Consider the following 18,375-nt stretch of genomic DNA (forward strand, 5'->3'; position numbering starts at 1 on the left):
ACCTTGGAGGGAAGGACGCTAGAAGAGGAGGAAGGGGCACGTGGTCTGGTACCTCAGTGCTACCCCAAACTGTAACACTCCTTCATTCACCCACTGTTCAGGGAGCCTCCATGCTCTGGCCTTCCTTGGTAGCCACGTTCCTAATGGGGGTCATCCCCTTCGAGGAAAACTGTGTGAGTCTTCAATTAAATCCCTACAGGACTCTAGTGGGTAGCATGGGGGAGCACAGGCTGGCAAGGGACCAGGCTGCTGCTGGTGAGTGCATTGGGTGCCACAGAGGGGACAAAGTTATTCCCTTCCCACCTCCCATGCCCAGATGGAGATGACCACAGCTTTCAGGTTTCTCTGGGAATCTAGACTTCCAGTTACTGATGTGAAATCTACTTAGCATTGAGTAGTTCAATTAATTAGGTAGGAAGTGTAAGTTTAGCACAACAGGTTAGTCAGTCATGCGAGCAGGTTTGCACACAGGCTTGCAAGCCCACCAAGTTGCATTTACTCTAGAGTGCAGGCTGGGCAGCCCGTGCCTCTTGGGCACGGGCCTGCCCGGTGTCAGTAGCCACTCAGTGTTGCCCAGAGTTCACAGCACTACTGGTGCTGGCACTGGCTCTGTGCTTGGCTGCCCAACAAGCAGCTGTGCATATGCACTATGGGAAGAGGTCCAAGTGGGTGTCACAGGCACTACGCAGACACTGATGGGAAGCCACCACCTCAAAAAGGAGGACATGCTTTCTGGGCTGTGCCTGCAGCTGCCCCTAGGGACAGAAGCTGAGGAACAAGCTGGACCAAGCAAGCCTGTGAGTACTGGCCTGTTGGGTGGCAGGGAAGCTGCAACCTGGAGCCATCCTCGGTATAGTCCACAAGAGGGCACTGCTACTCCATAGGGAATGGGGCCATGGGGTTAGGAAGCTACTGCAAGTAAAGCCCACCCAAGCTCCTGCCTCACAGGCTGTTCAAGGGTTCTCCGGTTTCATAGGTGTTTCCCTTCCAAGGGTGATCCTGACCTTGTTCCCTTCCTGGCCCCTCAGTTCTCCCCAAGCCCTTGAAATAAAGAAACCTTTTGTCATGGAGGGGCAGTGATTGTTCCAAAAATATTTACTGAGTGTCTAATATGTGATAGCCCCTGTTGTTACACCAGGCATAGGCCAGGGACCCGTGTCAGCAAGAACCCCTGTACTTGCTGAACATGCATTCTAGATGAGGAACAAATATAGTAAGTCATCTAATTAGTGAGTGTGTTTGAAAGTGACCAATGCTTTGCAAACAGCAAGACATGAGAGAGGCAGGTAGCAAAGACTAATATTGCTTCCACTGATTTATCCATATATATATATATATATATATATACATGTATATGTATATATATATATCCATGCATCATCCATCCATCATCCATGCATCCATCCATCCACTCAACCCCTCAATCATCCACATGTCCATCCACCTACCCACACACTTGACTGTCCATCTAATCACCCATCTATCCTATACACGTATCCGCCCATCTCTCCATGTATCTCTTTACCTACTGATCCACCTCTTTCCAGAGATCAAGGGGAGCGAGGGGAAGAGGTCTGTGAGGTCAATAGGGTCCCTGTTGAGATGAGTCCTCAAGGGTATGGGTCCAGTCCTGCTTGCTCTTCTTCCATAGCTTCTCCTTGCCCCAGCCTCTGTTCTCCATGTCTGTGACCTTCACCTCATTCTATGTCTTCTTTTCTTCTTGATTTGGGAGAGATTCCCTCTTCTGCCCATGTACATCTGCACCCCTTCCACTGAACCTGTTTGATGCACAGAGTTGTCTCAGGCATTTCTGCCCCCTAAACCATCACTTTCTCCATGTTCTGTCAACTGACCACCAAAGACCTGTCAGGTCCCCATAGGGCATCCCTTCCCGCCCACCGTATCTGCCTTTTTCATTTTCATCTCCTCACTTCCCATGGTGTAGGCAACCTCTGCACAGATGGAGTAGGACCTGACTTGAGTTCAGAAGACCCTGTATTTGACAATTTTTCATGTATGGGGCTCTGAGCAAATTAACCTTTGTACTAGATTTCGCCAGGATTTAAACAAGGCTTGCAGTTTACATCTATTACTTTACAATCTATGTTTCTTATTATATAATGGTATCAATGTCCAGATGTAACAATATTTTAGGGCCTTCTGAAGGTTTACCCATCTGATCATATTGAACTCAAACCTTTCTCCATCTTGAAGTCATCACTGAGGCTTCTAGAAAGCTTTGACTCTTGGTTTCTACAAATGACTCTATTTTCATATTTCACCAGGCATCTATCTTGTTTATACCTTGCTGCCCCCTACCCCCACAAACTGATGGTTCTTGAGATAGTCACCATGTCATGTGTGACTTTTGAGAAGAACAAACATCTCAGTCCAGATAGAGCACTCACGACAGACCAAAGAATCAATTCCCTGTGTAGTTTAGTCAGCGTGAAGTTATTGGGTTACTTATAAGAGTATGGATGACTTGTACTCAAAAGCTGCTGTGTTCTCAAAAATTTCATCCAACAATCACCAGTGCTCCAGAAGCTATACCCCTGGAGCCTCCTAAGACTTCACAGAGAGCTTTGGTCAGGGTAGCCCTGCGAATTTTGAAATTTTGGGGACTTCCTGAGACCAGCGTGGCTTGTTTTACTAACTAAACCTTGTATGTTCCATCTATTTTCCAAGTCTTAAGAAACCACTTAATTTTCAATGCTGGGGAAAACACTACAGCACATATGGCCACTGTGATGGTTTGAATATGCTTGGCCCATGGGAAGTGGCACTATTAGGAGGTGTGACATTTTTGGAGGACGCACATCACTGTGGGGGTGGGCTTCAAGGCTCTGTCCAGTACAGAAGAAACAGTCTTCTGAATACCTTTGGAACAAGATGGAGAATTATCAGTTCCTTCTCCAGTGCTACACCTGCCTGGATGCTGTCATGCTTTCTGCCATGATGATAATGAACTGAACCTGTGAAACTATAAGCCAGACCCAATTAAATATTTGCCTTAATAAGAGTTGCCTTGGTCATGGTGTCTCTTCACAGCAGTGGAAACCCTAACTAAGACAACCACTGTTCTTATTAGCCTGGGGACATCTGGAATCAGGTGCTGTTAGTGTTCCACTCTGAGCCTTCGGTCATGTTGATTGCAGTGAAGCAAGAAGCCCACAAGCGGCATTTGGAGCCACTTTTGAGATGTGTTTCAACTCCACTTCTGCTACTCCTAACCAAGTGGAACTTGTCTAAAGCACATTTTTCCGAGAAGCTTGGTTCTCTCATCTCTAAATGGGCAGAAGAGTGCCTGAATTTTATGGTGTCAGCAAGACTCCATGAAACGCACAGGCACCTAACAGGTTGCCCAGTATAATCCTGGCATAAAGTATGCGTTTAATCTGTTTACTGGGCTGCATCATTCAATGTAAGATCTTGTGTTATAAAGTCTCAGCCATGTGTGACACAGCCTCCTTTCCCCCTTCATAGGGTCCACACACTTCAAGTCTCAGACAACCTTCCTTGGTTATCTCATCCCTGATCTCTCTCTCTCTTTTTTTTTTTTTTTTTTTGGTTCTTTTTTTCGGAGCTGGGGACTGAACCCAGGGCCTTGCGCTTCCTAGGCAAGCGCTCTACCACTGAGCTAAATCCCCAACCCCTTTGATCTCTTATTACTTTAATATCATGCCCTGTCTTGGTCTATGAGCATTAAGGATAGACATAGTGGAGTGCTATCTTATATGGGAGTGATCAGCACAAGGTCTGGTGTAGAGAACCCTGTTGCAGCTCAGGGAGACTAAGGTAGGTTTCATGCATTTAGACTCAGGAGAGGCAGAGAACTGTTACAGAACAGGAGCTAGGGGCTGGAGTCTGGAAGCAGAAACCATGGCTGAACCAAACCTAGGGACTGTTGGTGAGGGTGGTATCCACTCTTCTGTTGCATATGAATAAATGCTCGCTGCGTACTGCTGTATACCAGGCACCCTGCCATGATCTTTCCTGTTAGGAATGCCCTGTCAACCCCAAAGTTCACTTGTGAAGTGCTGGTCCTCTCTTGCCAATGGGTATCTAAAAGTATGGCAGCAGAGAACTAGGATACCACGGCCCCCAGCAAGCCTGCTTTCTTTCATGGCAGGACAGTGCAAAGGGTGAGAAATCTCTGACCTCCAACACAAGATTCCAGAACTCGAGGAAGGGGTGGGAGGAGGTGGGAGCAAGTGAACCAAACTGGTCCATGAGAGATGTTGAACAGTAAGGAACTGCATTTAAATGATGGTGCCAGGAGGTAGCTGGCTGAAGGAAATAGAGACAGCAGAGTCAGGATGGAGCTGTTACATGCTCTGCTCCACAGAGGCTGCCCTTCTCAGGCCACCCAAACAAGCTTTCTGGAGATGACCTTTTCCACCTTGTCCCTTGAATTCAAGCTTTCATCCAGAAGGGCCCTAACGTGGCCTGGAGTTGCTGCAACCCCTCAATAACAGGCAGAGAGTAATGGGCTTGGGACTGATGCCCAGTCCAGCAGTTCTCAGGCCCTGGATTATTTTACGTTCGTGGGCCTTTTCATTCATCAGTAATATTACCATTGCATTTTATAACTGCATTGATACAAAGTCGTTATCCACTCTATTCATCATTCTGTATCGATTATTAGTACATAAAATTATCCTGATGTTCAAAGAAATTAATACTACAGCATTTTTTTTTGTACTGGACTGGATTCAGTGGTTACTTTGCCCAGCAAGGCCAACCCAGAGGCTATAAAAGAGTAAGACATAGCTACTCAGGGAACAGAAGTACTTACATCTAGACAGCTGCACATCTCTCTCTCCATACTCAGAAGACAGCAAGCATGTGGGCTCTCTCAGCATTCCTCGAGTTCCTCTCTAGAGTATGGAATCTCCATTTCTCCCTTCAAAGTCTTAAGCAGACCCCACTCTGTTTGGGTTCCAAGATTAGACAAGAGCAGGCATGCTCAGAGTATGCTTCTTATCTCTCAACTCTAGTCCAGAGTCTGTGAGAGCAGATATCTGTCAGGGCTTCACTGGCTCCAGTGATCTCTGGCAATCTTCTCACTGTCAGATGACAGTAATTTATGAACCTGAGTGAGAAGGGGTGAAGCAAGGCATGAAGAAGCTTGAGAGAGAAACCTATGGCTCCCAGACTTCTCCCTTCTGAGGAGTCATGGAAGAGTTGTAGCCAACTTGAGGCTGGCCTTCTTCCAATCACCTCCAGGACCAGGGGACATCTGAATAAGTGATGGTTTCAGGCTGTCCATGGTCTGGGACACATTGTCCAGGTCAGTGAAGAAAAAAGCAGCAGTATAAGCAAGTACAGGAAATGGCTATGTCCTGGTCTGTGACAGCTTTATGAGAAGGAGAAGCAGGGGTGATGGCAGAGTGTGAGATAGAAGTCAGGACAGTGGGGTGTTCACAAGGAATACATGTTTTAGGGCTCAGTGAAAGAGGGAGCCATCTCAGGAATGGAAAAAGGAAAACCACACAAAAACCACTCTCCAGAATGGGTAGCACAACATCCCCACCTGTTTTGTTGTTAGACAACTGCAAACCCTTTTAATCCTCATCTTAGAATCAGGCTCAAGAGACAATGGGAAAACAAAGATCACCCTTTACACTTAGTTAGATTCAGTTAGTAGTGAAGCTGTATTTGAACAAATATTGTCTGGGTGACTTCCAAGTATTGGGTAAGTTGGAAATCAGTCAGCAACACAGTAGCAGGAGGATAGAGGGTGTGTGAAACAGAAGTGCCTCTTCTCCTGTGTTTGCTCATCTTGTGGCTCAGAGCAATCTCTGCACTACCTGTTAAATCCACCTGACTTGTCCCCCAAAGGTGGGTATCATCAGAGCAACTAACATTTAGTGCCTATAGTATGCCAACCATTGCCTGCACATTTTACAAACTTATGATGCTAGGTACTGTGCTGAGAACCTAATCTGCATTGACCCATCTACTTAAAAATATATAGCAGCTCTGTTACCTCGCTTTGTAGATGAGAAAAACCGAAACCCAGAGAGGTGAAGAAGCCCTCCTTAGGTCATTCACAGTGGTAGCAAATGAGGAAGCCCACATTCGATGATTGGTCTGATAAACTTCAACGCCCAAAAGAAAGGGTGGGGTTGTGCAGAATGGTGAGCTTTAGAAACAGGGATGGTGGGGATGTACAGCAGATAATGGGGTATGGTTATAAGAATACCAATAATGATCCAAGCATGGTAGATAGGCCAGGGAGTAGGCATGCTTAGAGGGTAGCAGAAATTTACCCGAAAGAGCTGGCATAGAGGAGGTGTTACTTCAAGGGAACACACACACACACACACACACACACACACACACACACACACACACACACAGAGAGAGAGAGAGAGAGAGAGAGAGAGAGAGAGAGAGAGAGAGAGAGCTAGAAGAGTGAGATAAACCGCAAAGCACAGAATCATCTTTGTGGAGATGAGAGAGAACCAAAACAAAACAAAAATTCTACCTGGTGACCTTGAGGAGCCAGGTATCCGAACAGCACAGTGGAGACACAGCGAGAAAGACAGAACCTGGGCAGAACTGCCTGCTCAGAAGGAGACTTTGAGTTTAATTCTTTAGGGCCTAGGCCACAGTTAGCCACTGAAAGCATCATTTGAAGGGGCCCAAGGAAAGATAACATGACTTCATAAAAGAAACAAATACATTTCCAGCAACTATCCGTAATGAAATAGAAAGCTGTGTTAAGAAATTTAGCTCAGTGGCAGGATACTTTCTAGTGTGTACAGGACCCTGGATTTGAGCTCCAGTCCTGAGAAAAAGAAGCAAATGGAAGTCTAGGAATTGTCTCATAGGAACAATTCCAAATGATCATATGAGAGAAGTGCCACAAGTTAAAAAAATATGCAGATAGCCAACTGGATTAAAACAGGGAAGGATGCTTGAATAGAATGTGAATATTAACAAAGGGATTGAAACTATGAAACGAATTATGAAAAATTCTTGAGCTACAGAATAACTGAGGTGAAAAAGTCATACAGAGCTTACAATCAAACTTACAATCAAGCAGAAGAGAGAGAATAGAGAATGTGGAAACAGCTCATTTGAAATCGTCCATAATGAACAGGGTTCTATGGGGTTTGTGGGATAGCATAAAGTGTGCTCTGAGTCACACGATGAGCAAAGACAGGAGAAGAAGCACTTCTGTCACACACACACACCCGCCATCCTCTATTTATTGTGTTTTTGACTGATTTCCAATCTACCCAATACTTGGAAGTCACCCAGACAATATTTGTTCAAATACAGCTTCACTGTTAACTGTAATAAGTAAGTATAAAGGGTGATCTTTGTTTTCCCGTTGTCTCCTGAGTCTGATTCTAAGATGAGGATTAAAAGGGTCTGCACCTCATAGAAATTCAAGAAAGAAAAAGGAGGCAGAAAAATTATGTAAACAAGTAATACTCAAAACTTGCCAAATTTGCATAGTGAAATAGGCTCCCAGATTCATGAAGTCAAATAGGATGAAACACAGAAGTTTGCATTTAGATACATTAAGATCAAATTATCTTTTTGTAGATTCTTAAAACTTATTATTTGGCAATTTCATGCAGGTATGCCATACATTCTATTCATGCTCTCCTGTCCCTCTTCCATTCCTGCCAGTCCTTAACAAATGCCCCTACCACTTCCCCGTCCCTTTCATTTTGTTTTCAAAATTCAAAGACAAATAAAGAAGTTGCAAGCAGGGAGACAAGACTGACTAATCACGTGCCAAGGAGCCTGGCTAAGTCTATATGTTAAGATTTCTTGGCAGAAACCTTGCAGGGGGGAAAGGATCAGGATGATAAAGAATACTGAAGAAAAAAACAAAAAACAAACAAAAACAAAAACAAAAATACAAAACACCAACCCCAAAGCTCTGGAGCCAGCAAAACTGTTCCTTCACAGTAAGTGGGTGATAAGGATGTTCCCCCATCAGCAAAGATTACGGGAGATTGTCTGCTCTGGGTCGGATTACAAGATGCGCTAAAGTGAGTCCTTGAAGTTAAAAGAAGTTGCCAAACAGCCAAATGAAAGTGTTTAGAATTGTCAAACTGCGTAGAGATGGACACAGAGACAAGCACAGCACCCTGTGGGGTGGTAATGGTGTAAGCCATCCATCAGTTCAGGATGAAAGCAATAAAACAAGATGAAACAAAGAAAACTAGTAAGAAATACACAACTATACACACGCACTAAGGAGTACACGATACAAAGGATATAAATTCTAATATCAATAATAAAAGAATGCAATAGAAGGGGGAAAGACTAGGGGAGAACTATAACACGGAAAACAGTAACAGTCAATGCTAACTCTTTTCCTATAGTCACTGTCTTAAGTGTAAATGCATCGAACTCCCTAATCAACCAATTTGGAATTACTTAATTGATGAAACAAGTCAATACCTAACTATAGGCTACTTACAAGGAACTCATTTTAGATTTAAGGATGCATATAGTCTGACAGTCAATTATGGTGTAAATTAATTTCATGAACATGGTAAGCAATAAGGGTGGGTACACTTTAAGTGAAAAATGGTTAAGTAAAAATGGCCGCAAGAGACAAAGGACACGATATGATGATAAAAGAGCCCAAGCACAGATGATAATTGTTTTCATTGAACATCAAGGCATTGAAATATAGGAAGCAAACTTGGACAGACTTGGGAGAGGAACAGGAGGAAATAAGAGTAGATTCCAACAGCCACTTTGAGAAAAAAAAAAAAACAGCAGTACGAGAACCTTGCCCTACAATACTATAGAGTAAGTGAATTTAAGAAACACTCAGAGCTCCTTGCTCAGTGCTCAGTGAGAGAATGTTCGTTCCCCTCTAGTAAACATGGACCGCTGACCATATGATAGATTACATGGTAGGTCACAAGATAACCTGTTAGCATATTGAACTAGTGATACCAGATTGCTTCTACTTTTTCTCCTCCTCCTCTTCTTCCTCCTCTTTCTCCTCCTCCTCCTCCCCTTTCTCCTCCTCCTCTTCCCCCTCTTTCTCCTCCTCCTCCTCTTTCTCCTCCTCTTCCTCCTCCTCTTCCTCCTCTTTCTCCTCCTCCTCCTGTTCCTCCTCCCCCCCTCCTCCTCCTCTTCCTCCTCCTCCTCTTCCTCCTCTTCCTCCTCTTCCTCCTCTCCCTCCTCCTCCTCCTCCTCCTTCTCCTCCTTTTCTTGTTACCACAATAGATAAAAACTAGACATCAACAACAGAAGGAAAGTTAGAAAATCCAATTATGTGGGACTTGACCTAATAATCTTTGTAAAATCAATTATTCCTTATGTGCGTGTGTGCACATGCACTATTGGTGCTCTCACCATAAGAGAGGGTGGCACACATGCCGCAAGTGTGCATGTGGAGGTCCGAGGACCACTTTATGGAGTCAGTTCTCTTCTTCCACCTTTATGTGTGTTCTGGAGCTCAGGCTCAGATCAGTAAGGTTTGTATCATTGGGCAGCAAGTGCTTTTACTGCTGAGCCATCTGCTCCTAAGATCATGCTCTTGAATAGTCAATGGGCCAAAGAAACGAATCAAAAAAGAGAAACTAGGAAAATTAAAATGAAAAAGAAAATACAATGAGCCAAACTTATGGGACACAGTAAAAGTACTGGTATAGTAGTAAGACAATAGTTTCTCTCCCCTCCCTCTCCTTCTTCCTCTCCCTTTCCCTTCCCTTCCCTCTCCTGTCTTCTCCTCCCTCTCTCCCAGAACATATGGCCCTCCTATCTCAACCTCCCAAGTATCTGCCACAGTAACGGACACAATATAGGTCTGGGAATGTAACTTCTGCTGTAGATTATTTCACTAGCATACATTAGGCCCCAGGTTGATCCCCAGCAACACACACACACACACACACACACACACACACACACAAAGAGAGAGAGAGACACAGAGAGAGAGACAGACAGACATACACACACAGACACGCACAGACACACACACAGAGACAGACACACAAACATAGAGACAGACAGACACACACACAGACACACAGACACACACAGAGACAGACAGACAGACACACACACACAGAAGGGGGAGGGAGACAGACAGACACACACAGACACACAGAGAGAGAGAGAGAGAGAGACAGACAGACAGACACAGACACACAGAGAGAGACAGAGAGAGAGACAAAGAGAGACAGACAGAGAGAGAGAGAGACAGACACACACAGACACAGAGACACACACAGACAGACAGACACACACAGAGAGACAGACAAACAGACACACACAGACACACAGAGACAGACAAACACACACACACAGAGACAGATAGACAGACAGACACACACACAGAAAGATACAAACACACACAGAGACAGATAGACAGACAGACACACACACGGACACAGAGAGAGACACAGAGACACACACACAGATAGACACACACACAGACACACACACAGAGACACAGAGAAAGAGACACAGAGACACACACACAGATAGACACACATAGACACACACACAGACACAGAGAAAGAGATACAGAGACACACACACAGAGATAGACACACACAGACACACACACATAGACACACACACACACGATTATTAGAAAAACAATAGTAAAAATGATCAGTGAGACTGAAGAAGTACAGCACCAATAGATATGTTAGCATGAAAGGGGGAAATCTTGAGGGGTCTCCTCAACTCTAACACAAATAACCATAAGTTACTAAGGATTCATGATGAGAGTAGGAGAAATAGTCTTCCCCAGGGATGAACCTCCCACAATAGTTCATAGCAATTGGCCATCCTTGAGATCATATACATACAACTGACATTATACAGACTCAGGAAGTTGTGATAGTATGTATGTGTGTGTGTATATATATATATATATATATATATATATATATATATATATATATATATGTGTGTGTGTGTGTGTGTGTGTATGCATACACACCCACACACATCTGCACACAGATCACAAAGAAAAAAGGCCATGAATTTGAGAGGGAACTGAAGGCTTGGGAGGAGTTAGAGAGAAGAAAGGGAAGGGAAGAAAGGTATAATTATATTTTAATTTAAAAAAATAAATAATTTCCACACTAAAATTCAATTTCTTTAACTGGTAAAATTTCTCAAAAGGTTTGGAATAAAATGTACCTCATTATAGTTAAGGTCACATACAATGAGCCCACAGCTGTCAGATTCAGTGAAAACTAAAAGCTTTCTCTAAATTGTAAACCACGCACCCTCATGACTTCAAGTCAACATAGTACTGGCAGTTATAATAACCAGAACAATTAGGTAAGCAAACAAAAGAAATTATGTTCAAATTGAAAAGGAACAAGTAAAATCATTTCTGTTCATACGTGACATGATCTTAATATAGAATGCATCAAAAACTCTCTCAAGCCAAAAAAAAAAATACTAGAACTGATAACAAATGAATTTTCAGAAGAAAGTGTCAACACCCAGGAATCATTTGTATTTCTGTAGATTAACAGCGAGTTATCAAAAAAGTTAATAAGGAAAATTTCATTTAAAGTACCATCAAATGTAACAAAGCATTTGGAAATAAACAAGGAGCCAAAATGTGTGTGTGTGCGCGCGCACACACACACACACACACACACACACACACACACTGAAAACTAGAGTAAACTGACGAGGGAAGTTAGAGAGGACACAGATGGCAAGATGCTCCATGCCCAAGGATGGGAAGACTTGCTGTTACATTATTAGGTCGTATATGCTCAAGCTATTCCCAGTGAGACTCACAGTGTCCTTCTGCTGCCTGTGGATCAAGATAGAGAACTCTCAGCTCCTCTAGCACCATGTTTGCCTGTACACTGTTATGCTTTCTGTCATGATGATGATGAAACAAACCTCTGAAACTTTAAGCCAGCCCCAATGAAATCTTTGCCTTTATAAGAGTTGCCATGGTCATGTTGTCTCTTCACAGCAATAAAATCCCAACTAAGACAGGTTTCATCTCATGGAGTGGGCCTTAAGTCAAATCACACATCGGTTGGTTCCTCCCACAAGCTTTGTGCCACCATTGGACTAGCCTATCTTCCAGGCAGGACATCATTGGTGTTTACCTTTCTATTTTAACAGCATTCGGAATTGTTTCCTATACTAAAGATGCTAGAATGCTGGGTCCCTTTCTTAGTATTTCTTCATTTCCCTCAATCCCTGAAGGAGAGAAGTCACTCACAGCCACCCCATCCCATATAGGAACAATTCTGAAAGGACAGCTGGGTGAGAAGGTTCAAGCAGAATTAACTTCCTGGGTTGTGAAAACTTTGGAGATTCCAGGATTGCTGGATAGAGTGGGAAAACCACCTCTTAAGACTTGACTTAAGAATGCTTGGAAGAGGGTTGGAGGATGGCTCAGTCCACAGACAAGGAAGAAACCAAGTGTGCTGGAGAGTGTTTGTGACCTCAGTGCTAGGATGTGTAGATAGGTAGATCCCCAGAACTCACCGGCCAACCAGTATAGTCAATAGGTGGGTTCCAGATTCAGTGAGACTCTGTCTCAAAAGCTAGGGTGGAGGCGGGCATGGTGGTACATGCCTTTAATCCCACCACTTGGCTGGCAGAGGCAGGCAGATCTCTGTAAGTTAAAGGCCAGCCTGGTCTGCAGAGAGTTCCAGGACAGCCAGGGCTACACAGAGAAACCCTGTGTTGAAAAAGAAAAACCAGGGTGGAAAGCCGTAGAGAAAGATACTGGATGCCAGTCTCTGGCCTCTATATACATACATGTGCATGTGTATACACCCATGTTCACACAGACGAAAACACCCATACACTACACATGCATACACATATACAATGTAAAAATAATTAATTAAAAATGGAGAAATACTAGAAAAATTTTAGTTGTGATAAAAGGCTCAGACTTATTCCTCTGTGTACCGCAAAATGTGAGTTTTCTTAAAGGTTCCACCGACTGTAAATTTTTCCATAGTTTTCTTAAATAATACCTCCAAAGGTCATCAGTGGCCAGAGTTGACATCACAGCAGGTATGAGAGTATGCTATGTAGCACACTATTTTGCTAGAGACATAGCCCAGTTTTGTTCTTCATTTTTAAAAACGTTTTACTGATTCTTTGTGAGTTTCATACCATATACCCAAGTCTCGCTCATCTCCCCATCCCCTCATATCTGCCCTTTGCCCTTGCAACCCTCCTGCACAAAATAAAGCACACACAAAAAAACAACAAAAACAAGACATAAAAAACATCTCATTGAGGAAGCTGTAGCATGTCCCAGCGTGCCCCACTCTATGTCCCTCTGTCCACACATCTTCACTTGCAAATGTTCATTGTAATGAGTCATTGATCTGGTTTGAGATCTCTGGCTTCTGTGACATCGTCAATATTGGATTCTCACGGGGACTCCTGCTAGTTATCCTGTTGTTGCCCTGTGTCATGGAGATCCTGCAACTTTGAATCAGCAGGACCAACCCTTTCATGCATCACGATTACTTACAGAAGATACAGATTTGGGGGTGATTTAACTCCGAGCCCTGGATCAGGGCCTGGGTGGCAGCTGAGCTGGTCAGCCCGCTGGCAATTCTTTATCTGCACCACCAGGGTGCGCTGTCCTGAATTGTTCTGGCTAGTCAGGGTGCAGAGCCCTGCTGCAGCTGGTAAGGGGCTGGCTCAGCTCTCCAAGCTCTCACACTCTCAGGGCTAGCTCGCCAGTGCCTTTGCCACCAGGGCTGGCTCCACTGCGCTGCTCACGTCAGGTGCAGGGCTCACTCTCGAGTACTGCAGCCAGTGACAGAGGGCATGCTAGCACTCCTGCTCTCACTCCCCCAGGGCCAGCTACCCCTGGCGACTGCAGGTGGTTAGGGGGTGCCTCACCTTGGCATTCACACCATATGAATGGCGGGGTGGCTTTCCTGTACTCTCACCCTTGGGACTGACTTACCTGCAGCCCTGCCACCAGGGTCAACTCTGCTATGTTGTTCAGACAAGGTACAGGGCCAGCTTTCCGAGTGCTGCAGCTGGTGACTAGCTCTCCTGAACTATGACCCTGTAGGCAGCTTTCCTAACTGCTGGAGGTGGCAAAGGGCGGAGGGAGGGGAACATCACCTCTGTGTCCCTGCCACCCCATGGTCAGCTCTTCCACACTGACACCATTAGGACCAGCTCACCCACAACCCAGCCACCAGGACCAGCTCCACTGTGCTTCCTGGATGAGGTGCAGGGCCTGACCTCCAAAGTGTTGTTGCTGGTGAGAGCTTGGGCCAGATTTCTAGAAGGACACATCCAGTGAGGAATGGGACCAGTTACATACAGCCTCTGGACATCCACATGGTCCCTGGCTGGTTCCCCAACCAGGGACATTCCTGTGTCCTCTAATAGAAATATTAGCCGTGGACATTCATGCCAGCCACAGCCTCTGAGTAGCCACACAGTTGGTAGGCCCCTGGGTAACAAGCTCCATTTGTGTTACATAGCCTGCTAGCAAACAGAAGTCTAGGGCCCACCCGTGTGTGCATTCAAAGGCAGGTCTGTGGGGTCTGCAGGTCTCTGTCTTCCTCCTACTGTGCCACACTGCCTAGATTTGATTTGATTTGATTTTTATGAGTCCTAGGCATAAAACATCTTTGCTCACCATGATGGTTAGATGAACAAAGGACGCCATCTGCTCTCCCCCTGGATGATATAAGAATACCACCAACAAAGTATCTCTTTGCCCATTGCTGGGGATGGGGCGCAGTTCTGGTCTTTAAACCAAGAGTTGGGACTGAAGCCTTAGTCATCTTTATTAAGGAAGGTCTTAGGAAGATCCAGGGCAAGGGATGCGGTAGATATATTCCTCTGCACTTGACCAGTGATCCCTTAGTCTCACAGATCATGGCACACTCCGTCATTTTCAAGTGGGAGCTGAACATCCTCTACCTTAAGGTGATAGCCAGTAACTGGCAGGCTTGGCAGTTTCCCTACAGAAGCACGAAGGCCCCTTCAAATGTGAATTACTCTCTGAACTGGGTGTTTCTTCTTTAAATAGCTGTTGGGTCTTTGATGAATAGTCCACATTATGAAGCCCTTACCATCTAGAATGCTGGGAAATCTTAGTTTCTTCTCATTGTAAAAGCCCATTATTCCTATTCTCAAACCACCAGCCCTGGGCTTCACTGGAGAAGCTTGCCCTCAGAGCTCTCTCAGGTCAGACAGGCTTCCAAAAGTATGGGAGCAGTGGGTGAAATTGAGCTGTCTCAAAGAAGATGAGACAGACAAAGGCACTGTACTGTCATGTGCAAAGAAAACCAAGGTCCTCAAAGTGGTACCTGGCACCCTTGGCCCATTCTGGTTTCTGTCAGGGCCTGTCAGAAATGTGCCTCACGTGTATGCTTCTCTAAGTCAGCTAGGGCCTGTCCTGGCAACAGGCCTGCACTGAGCAGGCCAGGAGTTGAGCATTTCTGGAGCTCGATCGCCCTTCACTGCGTCCTTGCAGCGTGGGTGCTATTGCCTATTGTGACTAGCCATGAATGGCAACTCCACTCTTCCAGTTGTACAGGGCAGACCTGGGAGCCATCCAGTTCAAAGCATTTATATTCAAAGCACACGCAGAGCCACAGCATTCCTCCTCGTCATCGTCACTAATATCCCTCCAGAAGCCTATTGACTGACCTCGCTTTTCCACTCTAGCCTCTGATAATCCATTCTGAACACAGACTCTAGAAACATCTAGATCCGATCTCTGCTCAAAACTCCACTGTCTTGTGATTGCTCCAGTACCTATCACTATCTGCAAGGACCTGCCAGCTTCAGCATTTGCCCCATCTCTGACTACATCTTCTGCCACTTCCCTCCATCCATGCCACCTACTTGGACCACACTGGCCTCTTCTATGATTCTTGAGCATGGCAACAGCCTCCCTGCTTTAGTGTCCTTACCCTGCCCAGATCCTCTGATATCTTCCTCCTCCTTAGAGACTCTTACTTACACTTCAGTGTAGCCTGCCTTTTGTGAATGCAGCATGCACTCCTTTCCTGACCCAGTGATTGTGTCACTGTGTTATTTCCCTACATTGCCATCATCTGAAGTAATGCTTAATTTACATATTGATGTTTCTTATCTCTCTCCCCAGGTACAGCTGAAGTCCTATGAGGACATGGGTTTCTGAAGGGTTTGGCCTTTGCTATGTCTTTAACATCTAATACACATACCATATACTCAGTGACTAAACGCTGACTGAATTATTCTGTGTCTGGCTGCGAAACTCCGAGTGTCAGGGCCAAAGAGAAGGAAACGTATCCAGAGATGAGAAGTGCGTCAAGGGGCTAGGATACACCCCTGATTCATGTGGAATTAGATGAGCCCCAAGACTTTTCCTTCCTAGTTTACTCCCAAAGAAGCAATGAAGGTAGCAGCAGCTGGAAGATAGGGCCTGGTTACTCTACATGCTAGTTGAGGTCCAAATAGGGGCCATCTTCATGGGGTGGAGCCTCCTGAGTGGTTTAGTGAGCACTCCCAAATGAGTACCCTGGTCCACTGTGCTTCCTTGCTGTAGTATGGGGGCCCTGAGTATTCTGTAATAGACAGTACCTTATATCAAGTCCATCAGGCACATATGGAAAGAGTTTAAAGTGCAGATGTAACTTACAGATCAGACGCAGAGTAGAAGGCAAATGCACTACAGTCCTACCTGGAACGTGGAGGGTGGATAGTGTATGGGTTTCTTTGTGTGTGTGTGTGTGTGTGGGGGGGGGGGGGGGTTTCTTAGAGGAGGCACAGCCCGAGAGTCCTGCCAATCCTTAGTGAGGCAATAGGAAAAGGCAAGGCAAGGATTCCAGTTGTGGGCGGCATGACGAACATGGCGGACTAGAGAGTCTTGCAGATGCTGGCTCTCAAACTGCATTCTCTGGATGCCGTGTTCTAATGGAAAGATGAAATGGAAAAGAGACTTGTGTCAAAAAGTAGGGCAGCCAGCTTTCCTCTTCTTGGTGAAGCCTCAGGACACCTTAACATAGCTAATGCATCAATGTGTTCTGTAATCGAAATGATAGATTTATCTTGGGGGTAACGGGGTGTCAAGAATCTTCCTACTATATTTGCCATTTTTGTCTTTACACCACAGTGACCATCTCAGATAGCATAGGACAGTTTGCCCCCAGGCACCCAGCAAAGGGTTTTAGGTATTAGGTCCTAAGCATGAGTTAGTGTTTCAGAAGACGATGGACCAATATGGGATGGGAATAGGAAAAGGAGAACAACAGAGGAATCAGGAGAGTTGACTGGCAGTGTACAGGCAGGAGAAACAGAAGACCTACACACTGAAATGGTGCATGAAGGGTGGCATCATTTTGAACCAGGTCCAGTCAGAATACCATCTATCCTGCCCACATCCTGGTCCCAACGTTCCTTATCCCACCAAGTTCCACACTGGGCTTGGTCTCTGCATCAACCAGTCCAAATACAGCCTCCTCACTTGATCCCTTCCAGGCTGCCTAAGACAACTGTGTAGTGGCACTGGGGGAGGCTGTGTGTCTGGCCTCTCTCCAACCTGAAACCTTAAAAGGATGGGGTCCCATGAAACCCACAATTGACAATTAATTTCTTCCTAATGGGGATTCAAGCCTCCTCTTTTATGAAGCATTTGATGACCTCCCATTAGAGGGAATTTGCTGAAAAGACTTGCTGGTTACATGATGGCACTGAAATGCAGAGATGGGAGGAGGTGCCTGGACTAGAATGAAAGGAAAATGGAGGCTCTTATTCCAGTGTATTGGCCTCATTTCCTTGCCACAATAAAGTGTAAAGACAAGTTATAGGGCAACACCCCTCTGCCAGACTATCCCTGTAGGCAAGGCTGGCAGACACCTCTCTCCACATAAGCACATAGCGTAAGCTGAACAAATCCCACAGACATACAGAGATCTGGGCTGTTCCAAATGTTCAAAAAGGGAGTTCATGGTTCCATGCATGTGTGCACGTGCACGCGTGCGCACACACACACACACTCACACACAAACACTCTCACACACACACACCACACATACACAACACACACACAAACACTCTCACACACAAACACTCTCACATACATACACACACACCACACATACACAACACACACACAAACACTCTCACACACAAACACTCTCACATACATACACACACTCACACACCACACATACACACCACACACACACAAACACTCTCACACACACACCACACACACACAAACACTCTCACACACACACCACACATACACAACACACACACAAACACTCTCACACACAAACACTCTCACACACATACACACACTCACACACCACACATACACACCACACACACACAAACACTCACACACATACACACACAAGCAAGCATGGCATTTTGACCTGACTACTTTGATGCATCCAT

The sequence above is a fragment of the Rattus norvegicus genome, chromosome X (genome assembly GCF_021556685.1).
Source record: "Rattus norvegicus strain SHRSP/BbbUtx chromosome X, alternate assembly SHRSP_T2T, whole genome shotgun sequence".
Lineage (NCBI taxonomy): Eukaryota > Metazoa > Chordata > Mammalia > Rodentia > Muridae > Rattus > Rattus norvegicus.